The sequence below is a fragment of the Notolepis coatsorum genome, assembly GCF_963971535.1.
Source record: "Notolepis coatsorum genome assembly, chromosome: 6".
Taxonomy (NCBI): Eukaryota; Metazoa; Chordata; class Actinopteri; order Aulopiformes; family Paralepididae; genus Notolepis; species Notolepis coatsorum.
In genome coordinates this window covers 188,852,624-188,868,614 of record NC_140170.1, presented here as the reverse complement: position 1 = coordinate 188,868,614, position 15,991 = coordinate 188,852,624, and positions in this window count along the sequence as shown.

The following is a 15,991-nucleotide window of genomic DNA, read 5'->3' as shown; positions in this document are numbered from 1 at the left end:
GTGCTAGTGTGCTAGTGTAATAGTGTGTAATAGTGTGTAATAGTGTGTAATAGTGTGTAATAGTGTAATAGTGTGCTAGTGTAATAGTGTGTAAGTGTGTAATAGTGTGTAATAGTGTAATAGTGTGCTAGTGTAATAGTGTGTAATAGTGTAATAATGTGCTAGTGTAATAGTGTAATAGTGTGTAATAGTGTAATAGTGTGTAATAGTGTGCTAGTGTAATAGTGTGTAATAGTGTGTAATAGTGTAATAGTGTAATAGTGTGTAATCGTGTAATAGTGTGTAATAGTGTGCTAGTGTAATAGTGTGTAATAGTGTAATAGTGTAATAGTGTGTAATCGTGTAATAGTGTGTAATAGTGTGCTAGTGTAATAGTGTGTAATAGTGTGTAATAGTGTGTAATAGTGTAATAGTGTAATAGTGTGTAATCGTGTAATAGTGTGTAATAGTGTGCTAGTGTAATAGTGTGTAATAGTGTGTAATAGTGTGCTAGTGTAATAGTGTGTAATAGTGTGTAATAGTGTAATAGTGTGTAATAGTGTGTAATAGTGTAATAGTGTGCTAGTGTAATAGTGTAATAGTGTGCTAGTGTAATAGTGTGCTAGTGTAATAGTGTAATAGTGTGCTAGTATAATAGTGTAATAGTGTGTAATAGTGTGTAATAGTGTAATAGTGTGTAATAGTGTGTAATAGTGTAATAGTGTGTAATAGTGTAAGTGTGTAATAGTGTGTAATAGTGTAATAGTACACTATTACACTAGCACACTATTACACTATTACACACTATTACACACTATTACACACTATTACACTAGCACACCATTACACACTATTACACACTATTACACTATTACACACTATTCCACACTAGCACACTATTGTCCAAACATGAGACAATTCAAACTGATGTATAAGGAAATAATGTTCACAAGGTACAGGGATGAGGAAGGGACTTGATATTCACGGGTGTTTACATTTTTATTTTGTTTTCTATTTTATTTCTTTTATACATATATAGTTTTTGTTTTTTTGTTTTGCATATATATATATTTTTTTTTCTTCTTTTCTTTCTTTTCTTTTTTATGTTTAAAATAGTACACTCATTTGAGTAATGGAAAAGGGGTAGGATTAAATAAGTGTATACTTCTTCCTACTCCTTTTCGAACATGCAGATTGAGTTGTTTTGCTTTTTGTTATTGTTTGTTTGTATTCATTGCATGTTCGAAATAAAGATTCAAATCAAATAAAAAAAAATCAAATTACACTATTCCACACTATTACACTAGCACACTATTACACACTATTACACTATTACACACTATTACACTAGCACACTATTACACTATTACACTATTACACACAATTACACACTATTACACTATTACACGATTACACACCATTACACACTATTACACACTATTACACTAGCACACTATTACACACTATTACACTATTACACACTATTACACTATTACACTAGCACACTAGCACACTATTACACACTATTACACTAGCACACTAGCACACTATTACACACTATTACACTAGCACACTATTACACACTATTACACTAGCACACTATTACACACTATTACACTATTACACACTATTACACTATTACACTAGCACACTAGCACACTATTACACACTATTACACTAGCACACTAGCACACTATTACACACTATTACACTAGCACACTATTACACACTATTACACTAGCACACTATTACACTATTACACACTATTACACTATTACACACTATTACACTAGCACACTATTACACTATTACACACTATTACACTATTACACTATTACACTAGCACACTATTACACTAGCACACTATTACACTATTACACACTATTACACTATTACACTGAGCGGTACTGTACCCATTCTGCAATCTGTTAATAAAGTTTTCAATCAATCAATCAATCAATCCGGGCCTGTGACGGTCACGTGTACCCATTCTGCAATCTGTTAATAAAGTTTTCAATCAATCAATGATTTGTGGAACTCCCTCTGGTGTTGTGGTTGTGGTATTCACTGACCTTTGGGAAGTACCTCAACATGTACATGGGTACCTTAGTGGTGTAGTGCAGTGATTCCCAACCTGGGGTCCGCGGACCCCCTGGGGGTCCGCCAGGTGGCGCAGGGGGTCCGCCAGACCACAGATGATTTGAGGCCTTTTTTTTTTTTCTTTTTTTTTTTATTCTTTTTTAAATTTTTTCTTTCTTTCAGAGAAATATTTAATTGGCATATTTTTATCATCAGAAGCATGAATAGTCTCTCCACTACAATAAAAAATAAAGATAAATAAATAAACATCTAGACATGATTTCTGAACGTTAACAGTAGGCTACCGGGTAGCCGCTAAAACGCGAATCAGTTGACTGTATCACTTTCCGTAGCTAGCCTTGCACGCTAGTTAACTTTCTCGGCTTGTCTGCAGTCAGCCGCCAGAGGCGAAAATGTGTGACAAACGAAAAGGAGATGACGGCAGCTCATCTGCAAAAAAAGTTAGGACCTACAGCAATCGCGAAAATTACATCACCATGGGCTTCACTGAGGGACCAGACAAATGACCTGAGTGTGTGATTTGTGGAGAAAAGTTGGCAAACTCGAGCCTGAAGCCCAGCAAGCTGAAGAGACATCAGGCGTCTAAGCACCCAGAAATTGTTGGGAAGGATCCAGACTTTTTTCGGAGGAAAGAACAGTCTCTCAAGGCGAACAAGCCCGTTGATGTTAGAGTAGCGTGGAGCAGGGGTGGCAGTGATTTACAGAAGGCTACCGAAGCCTCCTTTGAGTGTTCGCTTTTAATTGCAAAAGCAAAGAAACCGCACAATATTGGCGAGCAGCTCATCAAACCAGCCTGCATCAAAATGGTTTAGAAACTGTGCGGCCCACAGGTGACGGATAAACTAAAATCAGTACCACTCTCGAACAATGTAGTGAAAGACCGAATTGATAAGATGTCAAGTGATTGCGAGCAGCAGCTGTCAGAAAAGCTTAGAAAGGGTCCATTTGCCATATAACTTGATGAAACTACAACTGTTGCAGACGAGGCTGTGCTCATCGTTTATGTGCAGTATATCGAAAATGAGGATCTGAAGCAGGACATTCTCATGTCAGTCAACCTTACTACCACCACTCGAGGTGAGGATATTTTTACTGCAGTGGATTCTTACTTCATTCAACATAAATGCAAACCGTTCACCATTAGGGCCTGATTTGAGAGGATGAATACAGGATTTGAATATTGGCCAACATTTTGAAATACATATGGTGCAAGATGAGATTTGTTGATTGAAGGCACAAGTCAAAGAAGCATAGTGGGTCTAATTATGATGCATATGCCTGTGTATAAGCAGTTTGTTATTAAAATGACAAAAAAAAGTATTAAAATGACGGAAAAAAAGTATTTTATGGTATTTTATTAGGAGGGGGGTCCAGGAATTTCATCAGAGATGTTTGGGGGTCCCTGGGGGAAAAAAGGTTGGGAACCCCTGGTGTAGTGTATCTTGTAGACCAGGCCCATTGCAAGTTGTTGTACTCTGTCGTCTACTCTAAGCCATCTGCAATGCCTGGTGTAAATGTTCTGGAGAGTAGGAAGCCCACCTCCAATTGTGTGTTTGGCTGATCGAGCCACTCTCTGCAGTCTTCTGCATTCGTTTGCGGTGCTATTCCCAAACCTGGAGGTGATTGTAACTGTGGCCATTATATGGTTTCATCATTTATGTTATTTCAGTTTGTAAGTGTAATATTTGAGAATGTATTTATGTTTCATTTCTTATTTTCTTTATTATTTAATTTGCTACAATTTATAATATATTCATTTTGACGTCTGGTCATATGTGGTGTCCCGTTAGGCTGCTGTTGTGTTGTTACATTTGGGTCTGATTAAGACACCTGCGAGCAAGCGGCAGGGATGTTGGGAGACTGGGACTCATTAAGACACCTGCAGCGGCAGGAATGGTGAGACGAGTTGTACAGGCTCTCTAGATTCGAAGAGTGTACCTCTATGTGTAGTGTACCACTAAGACTGTTACCAAGAACAGAAGAACAAGACCCCTTTTTTATGTAGCATGCAGCCAACGAGGTAATTAATGTTTGTTTGTATTTTGCTTTTCACACTTGTATTCATTGACTTGTCGTCTCAATCTGGCAATTGCTCTTACTACCGTGTATATTATTGTTTGTGTTGACCTGACGCAACGTATATGTTTCTGTTTAAGTTTTCACGGTGGATTGGAGGACCAAGCCTTTAATAAACCCGTCGAAAGGAAACCACTTGTGTCTGCAGTGCTTGAAGGAGTTACAGTGATGTTACCAGTCAGGTTAGTGTTGTGTAGTGTTGTTAGTGTAGTGAGGTTATCTCACTCTCTCTTGCATGTAATTAGGCCTCTGTTGCAGGGCCGCAGGAAGTCCGCGGGAAGTGGGGGTGCTGAGATATCGATCGTTTTTGATTAAAAATTTATTTTATTTTATTTAATTTTAATTTTTATAAAATATATATATTATATGATTATACTTGTAGTTGTATTGTCTGCGAGACATCGCCACCACGCAACAAGTCAAAATGCTCGCTATCTGCAAACAGCTCCACTGTCTGTGTGTATACTCTGCTTTGGTCAAATCACATTCAGCGTGGGGCCTGAGAGTGCTGGGGCTGACGTTCTGCAGATGGATACTATTGAGTCAGAGCGATAGTTCAACAGGGTCTGAAACGTGTTATGAGGGGGTGCTGAGATAAGTGATATAATAATAACGTCATAGGTTACCACTCTGGTAAACCAACACTCTCGTTCACTAGAGGAGACCACTGCCCAACTCCGCGCTCTCACGCTCAGCTCTGCGGAGCGTGCGAGACAAACAATGTAACCGTTTTGATGCATACATCACAGCCCAGCTTACCCCACCTGTTGCGCCCTCCCTCTGCAATTCGTTCCCCGCATACATGATCGCCGACATGCAAAAGGTCTTCGACCACCCTCCCGGGGGCTCGGATAGTTCTGCTGGCTTGTTCACGCCAGGGAAACCGCAGATATATATTCCTTTACTGCGAATTCAGCGTCCCAAAACGATTCCAGGCTGCGTCTATTTTTTTACCAACGGATTTCCAGTTCCGCGTTGACGCTTCCAGGCCGCGTCTATTCGAATCCCAACCGGTTCATGCGTCGGCTACACCAGTGATGCAGTCGTAATATGGGAACTGCCCATACGCCACGTTCACGCGCGCTCCCGTGCACGCGCATACATGTTCCCTAATCGCAGACATATCCTACCTGTAGCTGAGCCACTTCCAGGACTGTCCGACGATGCCGACCGGCTGCACTTCAGTCCAGCTGTTGAGGAAACTCCCACTCCCTTTGCAGAGAGACTTAAGCTCACAGACAGTGAGACACCCTTATCTCAAGAGCCTGTAGCTCTGATGCCCACACGCACCAGTGGGAGCACATACCAAACATGCTCAGGTCGCAATAGTAGGCCAAACCCCAAATATTTCGACTGAGTATGCTGAACTTGGTGTGGACTTTAAGCACCATACACTCCTTGTTAATTACAGTACACCTGTAGTGTTGTTAAAAAAAAATAATGTTTACTGGGTATATAAAATAATTTGTGCATTGAGTCAGTGGAGTTAAATGAGATACCATGTTTTTATTATTTTACATATTTCAATCAACATATTTGATGATTCTGTTATGACATAGAAATGGCATTGTTGTTTCCAGTTAACCATATTCTATCTTGTTGTCAGGACTACAAATTAAAGAGAGGATGTGTAGAGCATTCACTATATGCCTTTTGATACACTGTTATAGCGGCCACCGTACCGGCTACGGTTTAATGTGCACTCTCGGTAGAGCCTGTGTTAAGCCATGTGCCGTGGTAATAAACATAATACTTTATAAAGTATTCCCTCCGTCTGGTCATTCAACACTGCTCAATTGCACAGCCCTGCTAAATATTCCATCCCACTGTATTGTTATTTTTATTCTAATTAGTGTATATACTCTACCACATCTTGCACAATTGTACAGCCCTGGCTCTGGCGCCGAAGTTAAAAGCATGATGTTCCGTGGCACACACACACTGCTGAAGTAACCGGTTTGTCCCATGCCTTAGATCAGGGGTTCCCAAACTTTTCAGGCCGCGACCCCCAAATAACGGTGTCAGAGAGCCGCGACCCCCACTATTATAGGAGGTAAAAAAATAATAATAATAATATATATATATATATATTTTTATAAATGGAAATGTATGGTTGAAACATGCAAATGTTCAAACGCACACAGACTAATAAGCATTGGAGGCTTTTAACCAGGGCCGGACTGGGGAAATCATTCAGGCCAGGAAATATAGTGCAAAATATAGCCCCAGTCAGGCCACTTTTTAAGCAGGGGGTCTGGTGCAGGAATTATTTTATTTGTACCCTTTAAATGCCAGTGTTTGTGATGGCATCACAAATTCTTGTTAAAAAAACAGGCTAGCATATGTATGATTAGCAACAACACAGATTTGTATGAATTTTCAGTTTTTTTGTAATTGATAAAAAATACAATTTTATTCAACTTCAGCCCTGATCATAACACCACATATTCATTTTATAATTCTAACCCTTTAAATGCCAGTGTGTGTGATGGCATATATTTGCAATATATCAAATGCAAAGTAGATTTTTCTGGGGGGGATTATTACAGGCTAGCATGTGTCAATGATTAGCAGTTTTTTGTAAGGGTCCCGCCTCCACCAATCACTCCCTTGTGTGTGTGTGAGAGCAAGAGAGAGAGAGAGAGATAGTTATCCAACTTGTGTGAGTTGCAGTGATATCCTGGTTGTTCCCCACCTAGGTTATCTAACTATTGCGCTGGTGCAACTAGAAACACTGGCCTGGCCTGCTTCTAAGTTCAGTGGCCTGACTGCATAAAAAAAGAAAAAAAAATTGGATTTTTTTTTTTCAAATCATCTGGCATACAACATATGTATATATATATATATATATATTAGTGGTGGGACTCGATTACATTTTTTTCAATATTTTATAGTTAATCTATCTAAATTAATATAATTTTAAACGCATATCAATATTTAATTCGAAAAGCAAGATTTTTCAATTAAAATGGATTTTGGTATACGAGTGAATCAATGAATATACATTATACATACGTTTAAGCAGTAAAATCTTGTTTATTAGCTACTACACAGACCAACAGTCAGATCAACGCAATTTTTAACAAAGTGCAGTAATTTTAGGAATAATATAGCGCAAAGGACCTTTTCTCTTTTGAAAGGTAACTGTGAGGGCTGACCCAGCACTGCGCGCTTCTCAGCGCCAATTACCATCACGCACATCAGAGGAGTTTCCAATCAGCTCGACGGGAGCACCCTTTTACACGGTTTTCTGAACATTCAGTGTCGGGTCGTTTTGTCACCACCAGCTCTTCTGCTGTTCCCTCTCGTTGTTCCTCCAGTGCGCCCTTGGAGGTTGTTGCTGTGTTTCTCTCTCTGCCTCCGTGGACCCGTGCCTCGTTATCCACTTCATAGGATCATAGGAAACTAATTGAAGCTGAACGTTTCAAAAACAGAATGCATGGTTCTGGGCTTCAAACATGCTCTCAGGACAGATCAGAAGCTGTGCCTCCATTACAAGGTGCTGCCGTTGAGCAGGTTAAAGAAGCCACATTGTTGGGTCACGATCGATGAAACACTATCATGGTCCACTCATAGTGTTGTGAAGGATCAGATTAAACCGAATATATATATTTATTTATGGATATATATTTAATAGTATTTGTATATCGTTTGATATCCCTTGTATATTCCTTGTACATATACACTGAATATCCCTTTAGTCTACTAACAGCCCATAATAGTTTCATTCTCTCATTGGACAAGAACTTGGCGCCAGCAGCCAAGCCCCTTGGTTCAAGTTCAATCGTGCCGACGAACATGTCGTTACTAGCCCGGTTCCGCGTAGGAATACGTCTGGCGAAATACGAATGGTACTATTTGTTCACAGCGCATATATATATGGCGCAAGTAAAGTAGAACTTTCTTTTTAGTCCCTTAGCCCTTAGTTCTTTACCCTCCAACCTAGTGGCAAGACGTTAAGCCTCACCCACGATACACGTGTGGTGCAGTATGGTCAACTTGGCCTCAGAATGGCATTGAGACATTGTGTGGATTAATAGTTGAATTGTCATAGTTTGGCACTATACCGTCGATTGGGACGTATTTCTATTAAGTTAATAATAGTCTATTATGTATGGTGCATCGTTCGGTTAGAGTTATAAAGTGAGCAGTACCCCCATCGTTTCCTCGCATTATCTAGAGTCTTAACCAGGCTGGGCAGACCACGTGTGGTGCTTTCATCCGAGGAGTTCTGGGCCAGGACGAGTGGACCTGCACATTGGATTACCTTACCCGGACGACGGCGAGCCCTACACGGCTTGGATTATCTACTTGCTTTGGGTGCTTTGATTATGCCATGGATAACAGCCAACACTGGTAAGTGTTGGAACTACCCCCGAGAGGAGTCCAGGTGAGACGGCGCTCTAACCCGAGTGAGGTCGCCTCACGTCTCTTCGTTGTGGACCGGCAGCTACCGTCTACAAGAGGGCCCAACGGTATTCATCTGTGGACCAAGGTTCTGTGGGCACCGTGTTCAGCACTCTGAATTCTCCCAAGAAATCGTTGGCCAGATGGGATATCGCCGGCGGCTCTCCTAACCCCCCCCCCCTACTGACTTACAACCAGCGGGACCCCCTTTAGTGTATCCAGCTATAATCATTTAAGTACCATCGCTATAGTTTCCTAAAGAACCAGGTTGTATACTTGCTTCCTGCGTAACCAGAGATTGGACATTCAATGTTGATTTGCCTACGAATACTCATTTGCCTTACAAGTGCATTCAAATCATAAATGTCATTAAGTGAACGTTGTATATACCCTTTGCTATATATTAAATATTCGATTTATACATTTGTGTGGACTTGGTTTCATGGTGGGAAAGTGTTCATCATATCTATATCATGTACTGTGTGGCCAGTAGTTAAAGTACATAAAGCGGTAGTGGTTTAATGATACCATACTTCAGTCAGGGAATTGTACCCCTCAGTTACAATTGGTCCTTCGAGCCGGAGGGTAACTAGTGTAATATTAATATAGTGTTATTAATATTGAAATGGCCTATGATGAACACTCCACGAAACGGTCCTCCTAACGTAGAACGCCCGCGGCGCAGACGACAGACACCTCAGTACTTAGAGGATTACGCTGTCAGTCAACTACCTAGCCTTCTACAAACGGTAAACGCGGTAAAAGTAGAAAGTAAAATTATGTCTGACCTTAACGACCAGGTTACCCCGACCACAGAGGCCCTAGTGGGTTCTAATGTAACTGACCAAGCTCACGGTGGGGACCAGGAGGGAGCTGACATGCCTTTACCCCCCGCCAATACCGAAGAAGTAGTCCCCGACCAGCCCCGGGAGGAAGACAACCCTACAGAGAGAGAACTCTGCACGGAACAAGATGAGGAGAGCGCCGAGGAGATAGAGCTCCAGGACTCCCCAACGAGTACAGCCAGGAGCGGCTCACCTCTACAACCGTCTTCCCCCAGCGAAGCAGAGAGGATGCTATCACAGGCGTTCCTCGTCAGCCTGACAGCCTCTACCGAACGCGATCGACTCCAGGGTGAACGCGATCGACTCCAGACGCAACAACGGAGCGAAGAAGAGCGCATACGCCTGGAGATGAGACGCCTTCAGACGGAAGAGAATATGGCAAGAGACCGAGCAGACGCCCAGCGCGCCGCTGACGGTGCCCAAAGAGAGGCAGAGCGCGACCTCGCTCTCATCCAGCGCGAAACCGAGCGCGACAGACTACAGGGCGAGCGCGACAAGTTACAAGCGCAGCTAATGGAGCAGCTGATCCTCAAGGCAACACCCTCTCCCTCCGCCAGGGGTTCAAGGAACTCGTCGAGACAACAGTCAAGGGCAGCGTCCCCTAACCGAGCAAGCGACCCTGAACTTGACCAACAGACCAAGCCTATACCCCCCGCAGACCCCCTTCCCCGACCGGTCCAAGCGAGACCCAGCTACAAGGAAGGAGCGGCATACACTGCGGAGAAGCTAAATAAACGACTACAGGATCTAGAGGACCTGATAGAAGAAGAAGAGGGAGAGGAGGAGAACCAAGCCCGACGACAGCACAGTACTCCACCGGACCAGGAGGTCCAGTACAGCCCAGGCTATACCCCCGCGGCGCTGCGCTACAGACCCCCGACTCTATTCATGGATGAGCACGACGCACGACCAGCCCAGAGGAATAGCACCTGGACCAGCGGGCCATGGTACCCTGCCGGTACCAGCCCACAGAGAGGCGCAAGAGGAGACTCGCCTAGGAGGCCTCTCCCCCAACGCTCGCCGATGGCACACCGACGTTTCCAGACTTCACCTATGAGAATCGAGCACAGTACACGGAGCTCCGGATGTGCTTAGAGACAATGATGGTGGATGTCGCTGATGAACGCCACAAGTATGCAATATTACTGAAGCACCTGAAAGTACCCCGAGCGCACAATATAGCGCTAGCCTATGCCACCTCTACGACCCCATACACCGCGGCTCTAGCAGCGCTGGACCAGAGATATGGACGTATATGGGATTACGTAATCCAAGAGATAAGGCATATTGATCGCCTACCCCCAGCAACAGACAATCGCTCATTAGACGACCCGTCTATAAAAGTGCAGTCCCTGGTAGGGATGCTGGGAGCGCAACGAGAAAAGGGTATGCACGAGCTATACGCCAACTCTAACGTCGAGAGGATTTTAGAGAAGCTGCCACCCGCCAGACAAGAGCGCTTCAGGCGGCAGAGAGACCACCGTGATCCTAACGGTCCCGAACCATCCCTCCTCGATCTAGCCGACTTCCTGGCGAGAGAAGTCAGCAGCTTACGACTGGATACGTTCGTGCGGAGCACACCAAGCTCCAGAGAGGGACCCAGGAGAATAAACGATGGAAGAAGATCGGTGACTGTCATGCACCAATCAGAATCAGTACCGAGCAGTAAGAACCACAGTACCCCCCCGAGGAAAGAGAAGTGGAAGATGGTGTGCCCGTACTGCGAGAAGGAACACTGGCTGTCACAATGTGACCTGTTCACCAAGATGAATACAGAAGAAGTGAGTCAATGGATAAAGTCCAACAGGCGCTGTTACCGATGTGCGCGCAGTCACATGGCAGCCGAGTGCCGCCTAAAGAAGAGGTGCAGTCGGTGTGACGGAGCCCACCTAGACGTCCTACACGACAGTAACAGAAGAAAGCCTGCACCTGCACCATCGAGCAGCACCAAGGCAAGTGTCATGTACATTGACCCCGCCAGCAGCAGCGGCGCCCAAGTGCTCTTAAAGGTAGTCCGTGTAACATTGAGCTACCAAGATAAAGTCATGGACACTTACGCCGTCCTTGATGACGGGTCAGAGAAGACCCTTCTGCTCGCGTCCGCTGCGGCCCAGCTGGGACTGCGGGGGAGCGAGAACCAAATGACGATTCGGACAATAAGAGATTTAAAGACGATAAAAGGCGAGAATGTCTCCTTCACTATCGCAGCAAGCGGGCAGCCAGAGCGACGGTATAGGATTACAAATGCTTTCACCAGCCAAGAAATAGGACTATCACAGTACACCTACCCCATCGCCAAGCTGATAGATAAATATGTGCACCTGCGTCAACTACCTATCCCGCTCATAGACGGCGCCACCCCGACCCTGCTGATAGGCTCCGACCATGCAGACCTCATAGTCCCGATAGACCGGGTCCATACAGGACCCCGAGGCTGTCCTGCAGCAGTCGAGACCCGCCTAGGATGGACACTACAAGGCCCCCTCGCTAAATCTCTCAACCGAACAGCAGCCACTAGCTGCCTCCACTCCAGAGTGACAGAAGAAGACACCACTCTCCTGCAGCATGTCGAGAGGCTATGGACACTAGAGACAATGCCCTTTAAGAACGAAAAGAAAGACATTCGTTCTAAAGAAGACATTTACGCCATAAACCTCCTCGAGCAAGGGACAAAGAGAGTCACAGTCGGCGGAGTGATGAGATACGCAACTCCACTCCTGAGGCGAGAGGGAATGCCCACCTTTCACGCAAAGAAAGACGCTACGGAGCGGTATCTATTGAACACAGAGCGGCGCCTAGCCAAAGACCCCGCTCAAGAGAGTGTGTACCGCGCTGAGATTGAGAAGCTAATCACAGCGGGACACGTGACAAAGATTGACATTAAAGAGGCCGATCAGACGACCGAATCATGGTACGTGCCGCACCACAAGGTCCACCACAACGGCAAGGATCGCATTGTGTTTAACTGCAGCTACCAGATCGGATCCCAAAATCTGAATAAAGAGCTCTTGCCCGGCCGCACACTCGGCCCCTCTCTACTAGGCGTGCTACTACGCTTCCGCCAGGACAAGGTGGCTATCAGCGGGGATATCAAAGGGATGTTCCTGCAGGTGAGACTAGTGGAGGAGGACAAGCCCCTGCTGCGGTTCCTATGGAGAGAGAGGATCGGAGATGAGCACCCAGCCATCTACCAGTGGGAAGTCCTCCCCTTCGGAACCACATGCAGCCCGTGCTGTGCTACATTTGCACTACAGAAACAAGTCGCAGAGGACCCAGCAGCAGATGAAGAGGTCCGACACAGTGTGAAGAACAGTTTCTACGTGGACAACTGTTTACAAAGCGTTTCGACTCAAGAAGAAGCCGAGGCTCTCCTACTCAAGCTACGCGCCTCTCTGATCAAAGGCGGCTTTGATCTCAGGCAGTGGGCCAGCAGCGACCCGCACGTATTGCGCAGCCTCTCCCCCGCGGACAAGGCTGCCAGCAGCGAGACCTGGATGGCGACAATCCCAGGAGAAGCCCAAGAAATGACACTAGGACTAGTCTGGCGCTTCAAAACCGACTCGCTCCACTATAGACACAAACCCCTGACCACGGAGCAGGGAAGGTCGACGGCGATACCGACCACCAGACAGTGAGGCCAGAGACATGCAAGATGGATCTACACGTCTTCAGTGACGCCTCCGAAGTAGCCTATGGATCGGTGGCCTACTTGCGTGCCCAAGAGAAGGGAGGAGAGATACACACCGCTTTCATCCTGGCTCGCTCAAGAATAGCCCCACGAAAGCAACAATCTATCCCACGTCTAGAGCTCTGCGCAGCCCTAGCAGGAGCGCATCTAGCCACGTTAATCCAACGTGAACTCACCATTCCGGTGCACAGAACAATCTTGTGGTCAGATTCCACGACAGTACTCACATGGATCAAGTCTGATTCATGCAGATACAAAGTCTTCGTGGGAGTCAGAGTCACAGAGATTCAAGAGTTAACAGAAGCAGCAAGCTGGCGGTATGTGGACACCAAACACAACCCAGCTGACGTCATCACCCGGGGAATGTCCCTAGATGACCTCACCCGTCGCAACATCTACAGTGACGGACCAGAGTTCCTCAAGCTCCCGGAAGAAGAGTGGCCTACGCCCACCCCACGGGAAGCGAGTAAAGAGGAGGCTGAGAACAAGAAACCTATGTTCTGTGGACTGAGCACAGTCGCCTCCACAGACCCCAACATAGATGATTGCCTCACCCTACAGAGTGCGCAACTAAAGACATTTCTGCGGCACCACCCAGAGATTCAGCCCACTGCCGACATTTCAGCAGCTGACTACGAAGAAGCAGAACTTCTTCTACTACAACGAGCCCAGAGAGACTCGTTCCCCGACGAGCTAGACTGTTTACAGGGAGGAAAGCCCGTCCCATCAGACAGCAGATTGCTCCACCTGGCACCCGAGAGCGACGCCCATAATCTCATCAGAGTGGGTGGTCGTCTGCGGAGAGCCCCCGACCTACCAGATGACGTTAAGTACCCGATAGTCTTGAACAGCCGACACAAGGTCACAGAGCTGATCATAAAGAAATACGACGAGGATGTACACCACGCAGGAGCAGAGAGAGTCTTCGCGGAGATCAGACGTCGCTATTGGATACTTCAAGGAAGAGAAGCGGTGCGACGCTTCCAGCGAACCTGTCTAGACTGCCGAAAGTGGCGCGCACAGCCCAGCATACCCCGGATGGCTGACCTACCCCCCTGTCGCCTCCGACTCGGCGACAAGCCATTCCACTCCACAGGCATGGACTGTTTTGGCCCGTTGTATATAAAGAAAGGAAGAGGAACCGAGAAGCGGTGGGGTATTGTATTCAAATGCATGACCACCAGAGCGATACATATCGAACTCCTTCCAACCATGAGCACCGACTCATTCCTTATGGCCTTCCGAAGATTCACATCACGGAAAGGAAAACCGTCTACATTGTTGTCTGATCACGGGACAAACTTCAAAGGCGGAGAAAGAGAGCTGAGAGAGAGCTTCCAAGCTATGGGCCCAGAACTTAAGACCCACCTCGCTCCATCCCAGATTGACTTCCAGTTTAATCCCCCGAACGCACCCCACTTCGGTGGAACCTGGGAACGAGAAGTACGTTCTATAAAGACAGCCCTGTACGCCGTGCTTGGGGCCCAGACTGTAGCGGAAGAAGTCCTAATGACAGTCCTCACGGAGATCGAGGGAGTATTGAACTCCAAGCCCCTCGGCTACGTCTCCAGTGATATAGCAGATGTCGACCCAGTCACCCCCAACACACTCTTGATGGGGCGGCTGGACCCCGCGCTACCCCAGACAATGTACAGGCCTGAAGAAGCGAACGGCCGAAGAATGTGGAGGTACAGTCAAGTACTAGCTGACAAGTTTTGGAACAGCTTTCTACTCCACTACCTACCGTCTCTACAGACCCGCCAGAAGTGGGTAAAAGAGAGAGACAATTTGACAGAAGGAACAGTCGTCATGATTATCGACCAGTCACTACCCAGAGCTATGTGGCCGGCTGGCCGCGTAAGCAAAGTGGTCACCGGTGCCGATGGCAAGGTCCGAGCAGCTGAGGTGCTCGTCCAAGGGCGAACTTACACACGACCCGTGGTGAGGCTAATAGAACTGCCCAGACTCCCAGACACTATCGATGACGACCATGACCCCATGACTTTGTGAGTTGACTGACCCTTACAGCGGACCTTGAGGGGTAGACAGTGCGGTTAATCTGTCTATGCTTAGCTAATTAGGTGGGACTAATTAGGGGGCGGCTGTTGTGAAGGATCAGATTAAACCGAATATATATATTTATTTATGGATATATATTTAATAGTATTTGTATATCGTTTGATATCCCTTGTATATTCCTTGTACATATACACTGAATATCCCTTTAGTCTACTAACAGCCCATAATAGTTTCATTCTCTCATTGGACAAGAACTTGGCGCCAGCAGCCAAGCCCCTTGGTTCAAGTTCAATCGTGCCGACGAACATGTCGTTACTAGCCCGGTTCCGCGTAGGAATACGTCTGGCGAAATACGAATGGTACTATTTGTTCACAGCGCATATATATATGGCGCAAGTAAAGTAGAACTTTCTTTTTAGTCCCTTAGCCCTTAGTTCTTTACCCTCCAACCTAGTGGCAAGACGTTAAGCCTCACCCACGATACACGTGTGGTGCAGTATGGTCAACTTGGCCTCAGAATGGCATTGAGACATCGTGTGGATTAATAGTTGAATTGTCATAGTTTGGCACTATACCGTCGAGTGGGACGTATTTCTATTAAGTTAATAATAGTCTATTATGTATGGTGCATCGTTCGGTTAGAGTTATAAAGTGAGCAGTACCCCCATCGTTTCCTCGCGTTATCTAGAGTCTTAACCAGGCTGGGCAGACCACGTGTGGTGCTTTCATCCGAGGAGTTCTGGGCCAGGACGAGTGGACCTGCACATTGGATTACCTTACCCGGACGACGGCGAGCCCTACACGGCTTGGATTATCTACTTGCTTTGGGTGCTTTGATTATGCCATGGATAACAGCCAACACTGGTAAGTGTTGGAA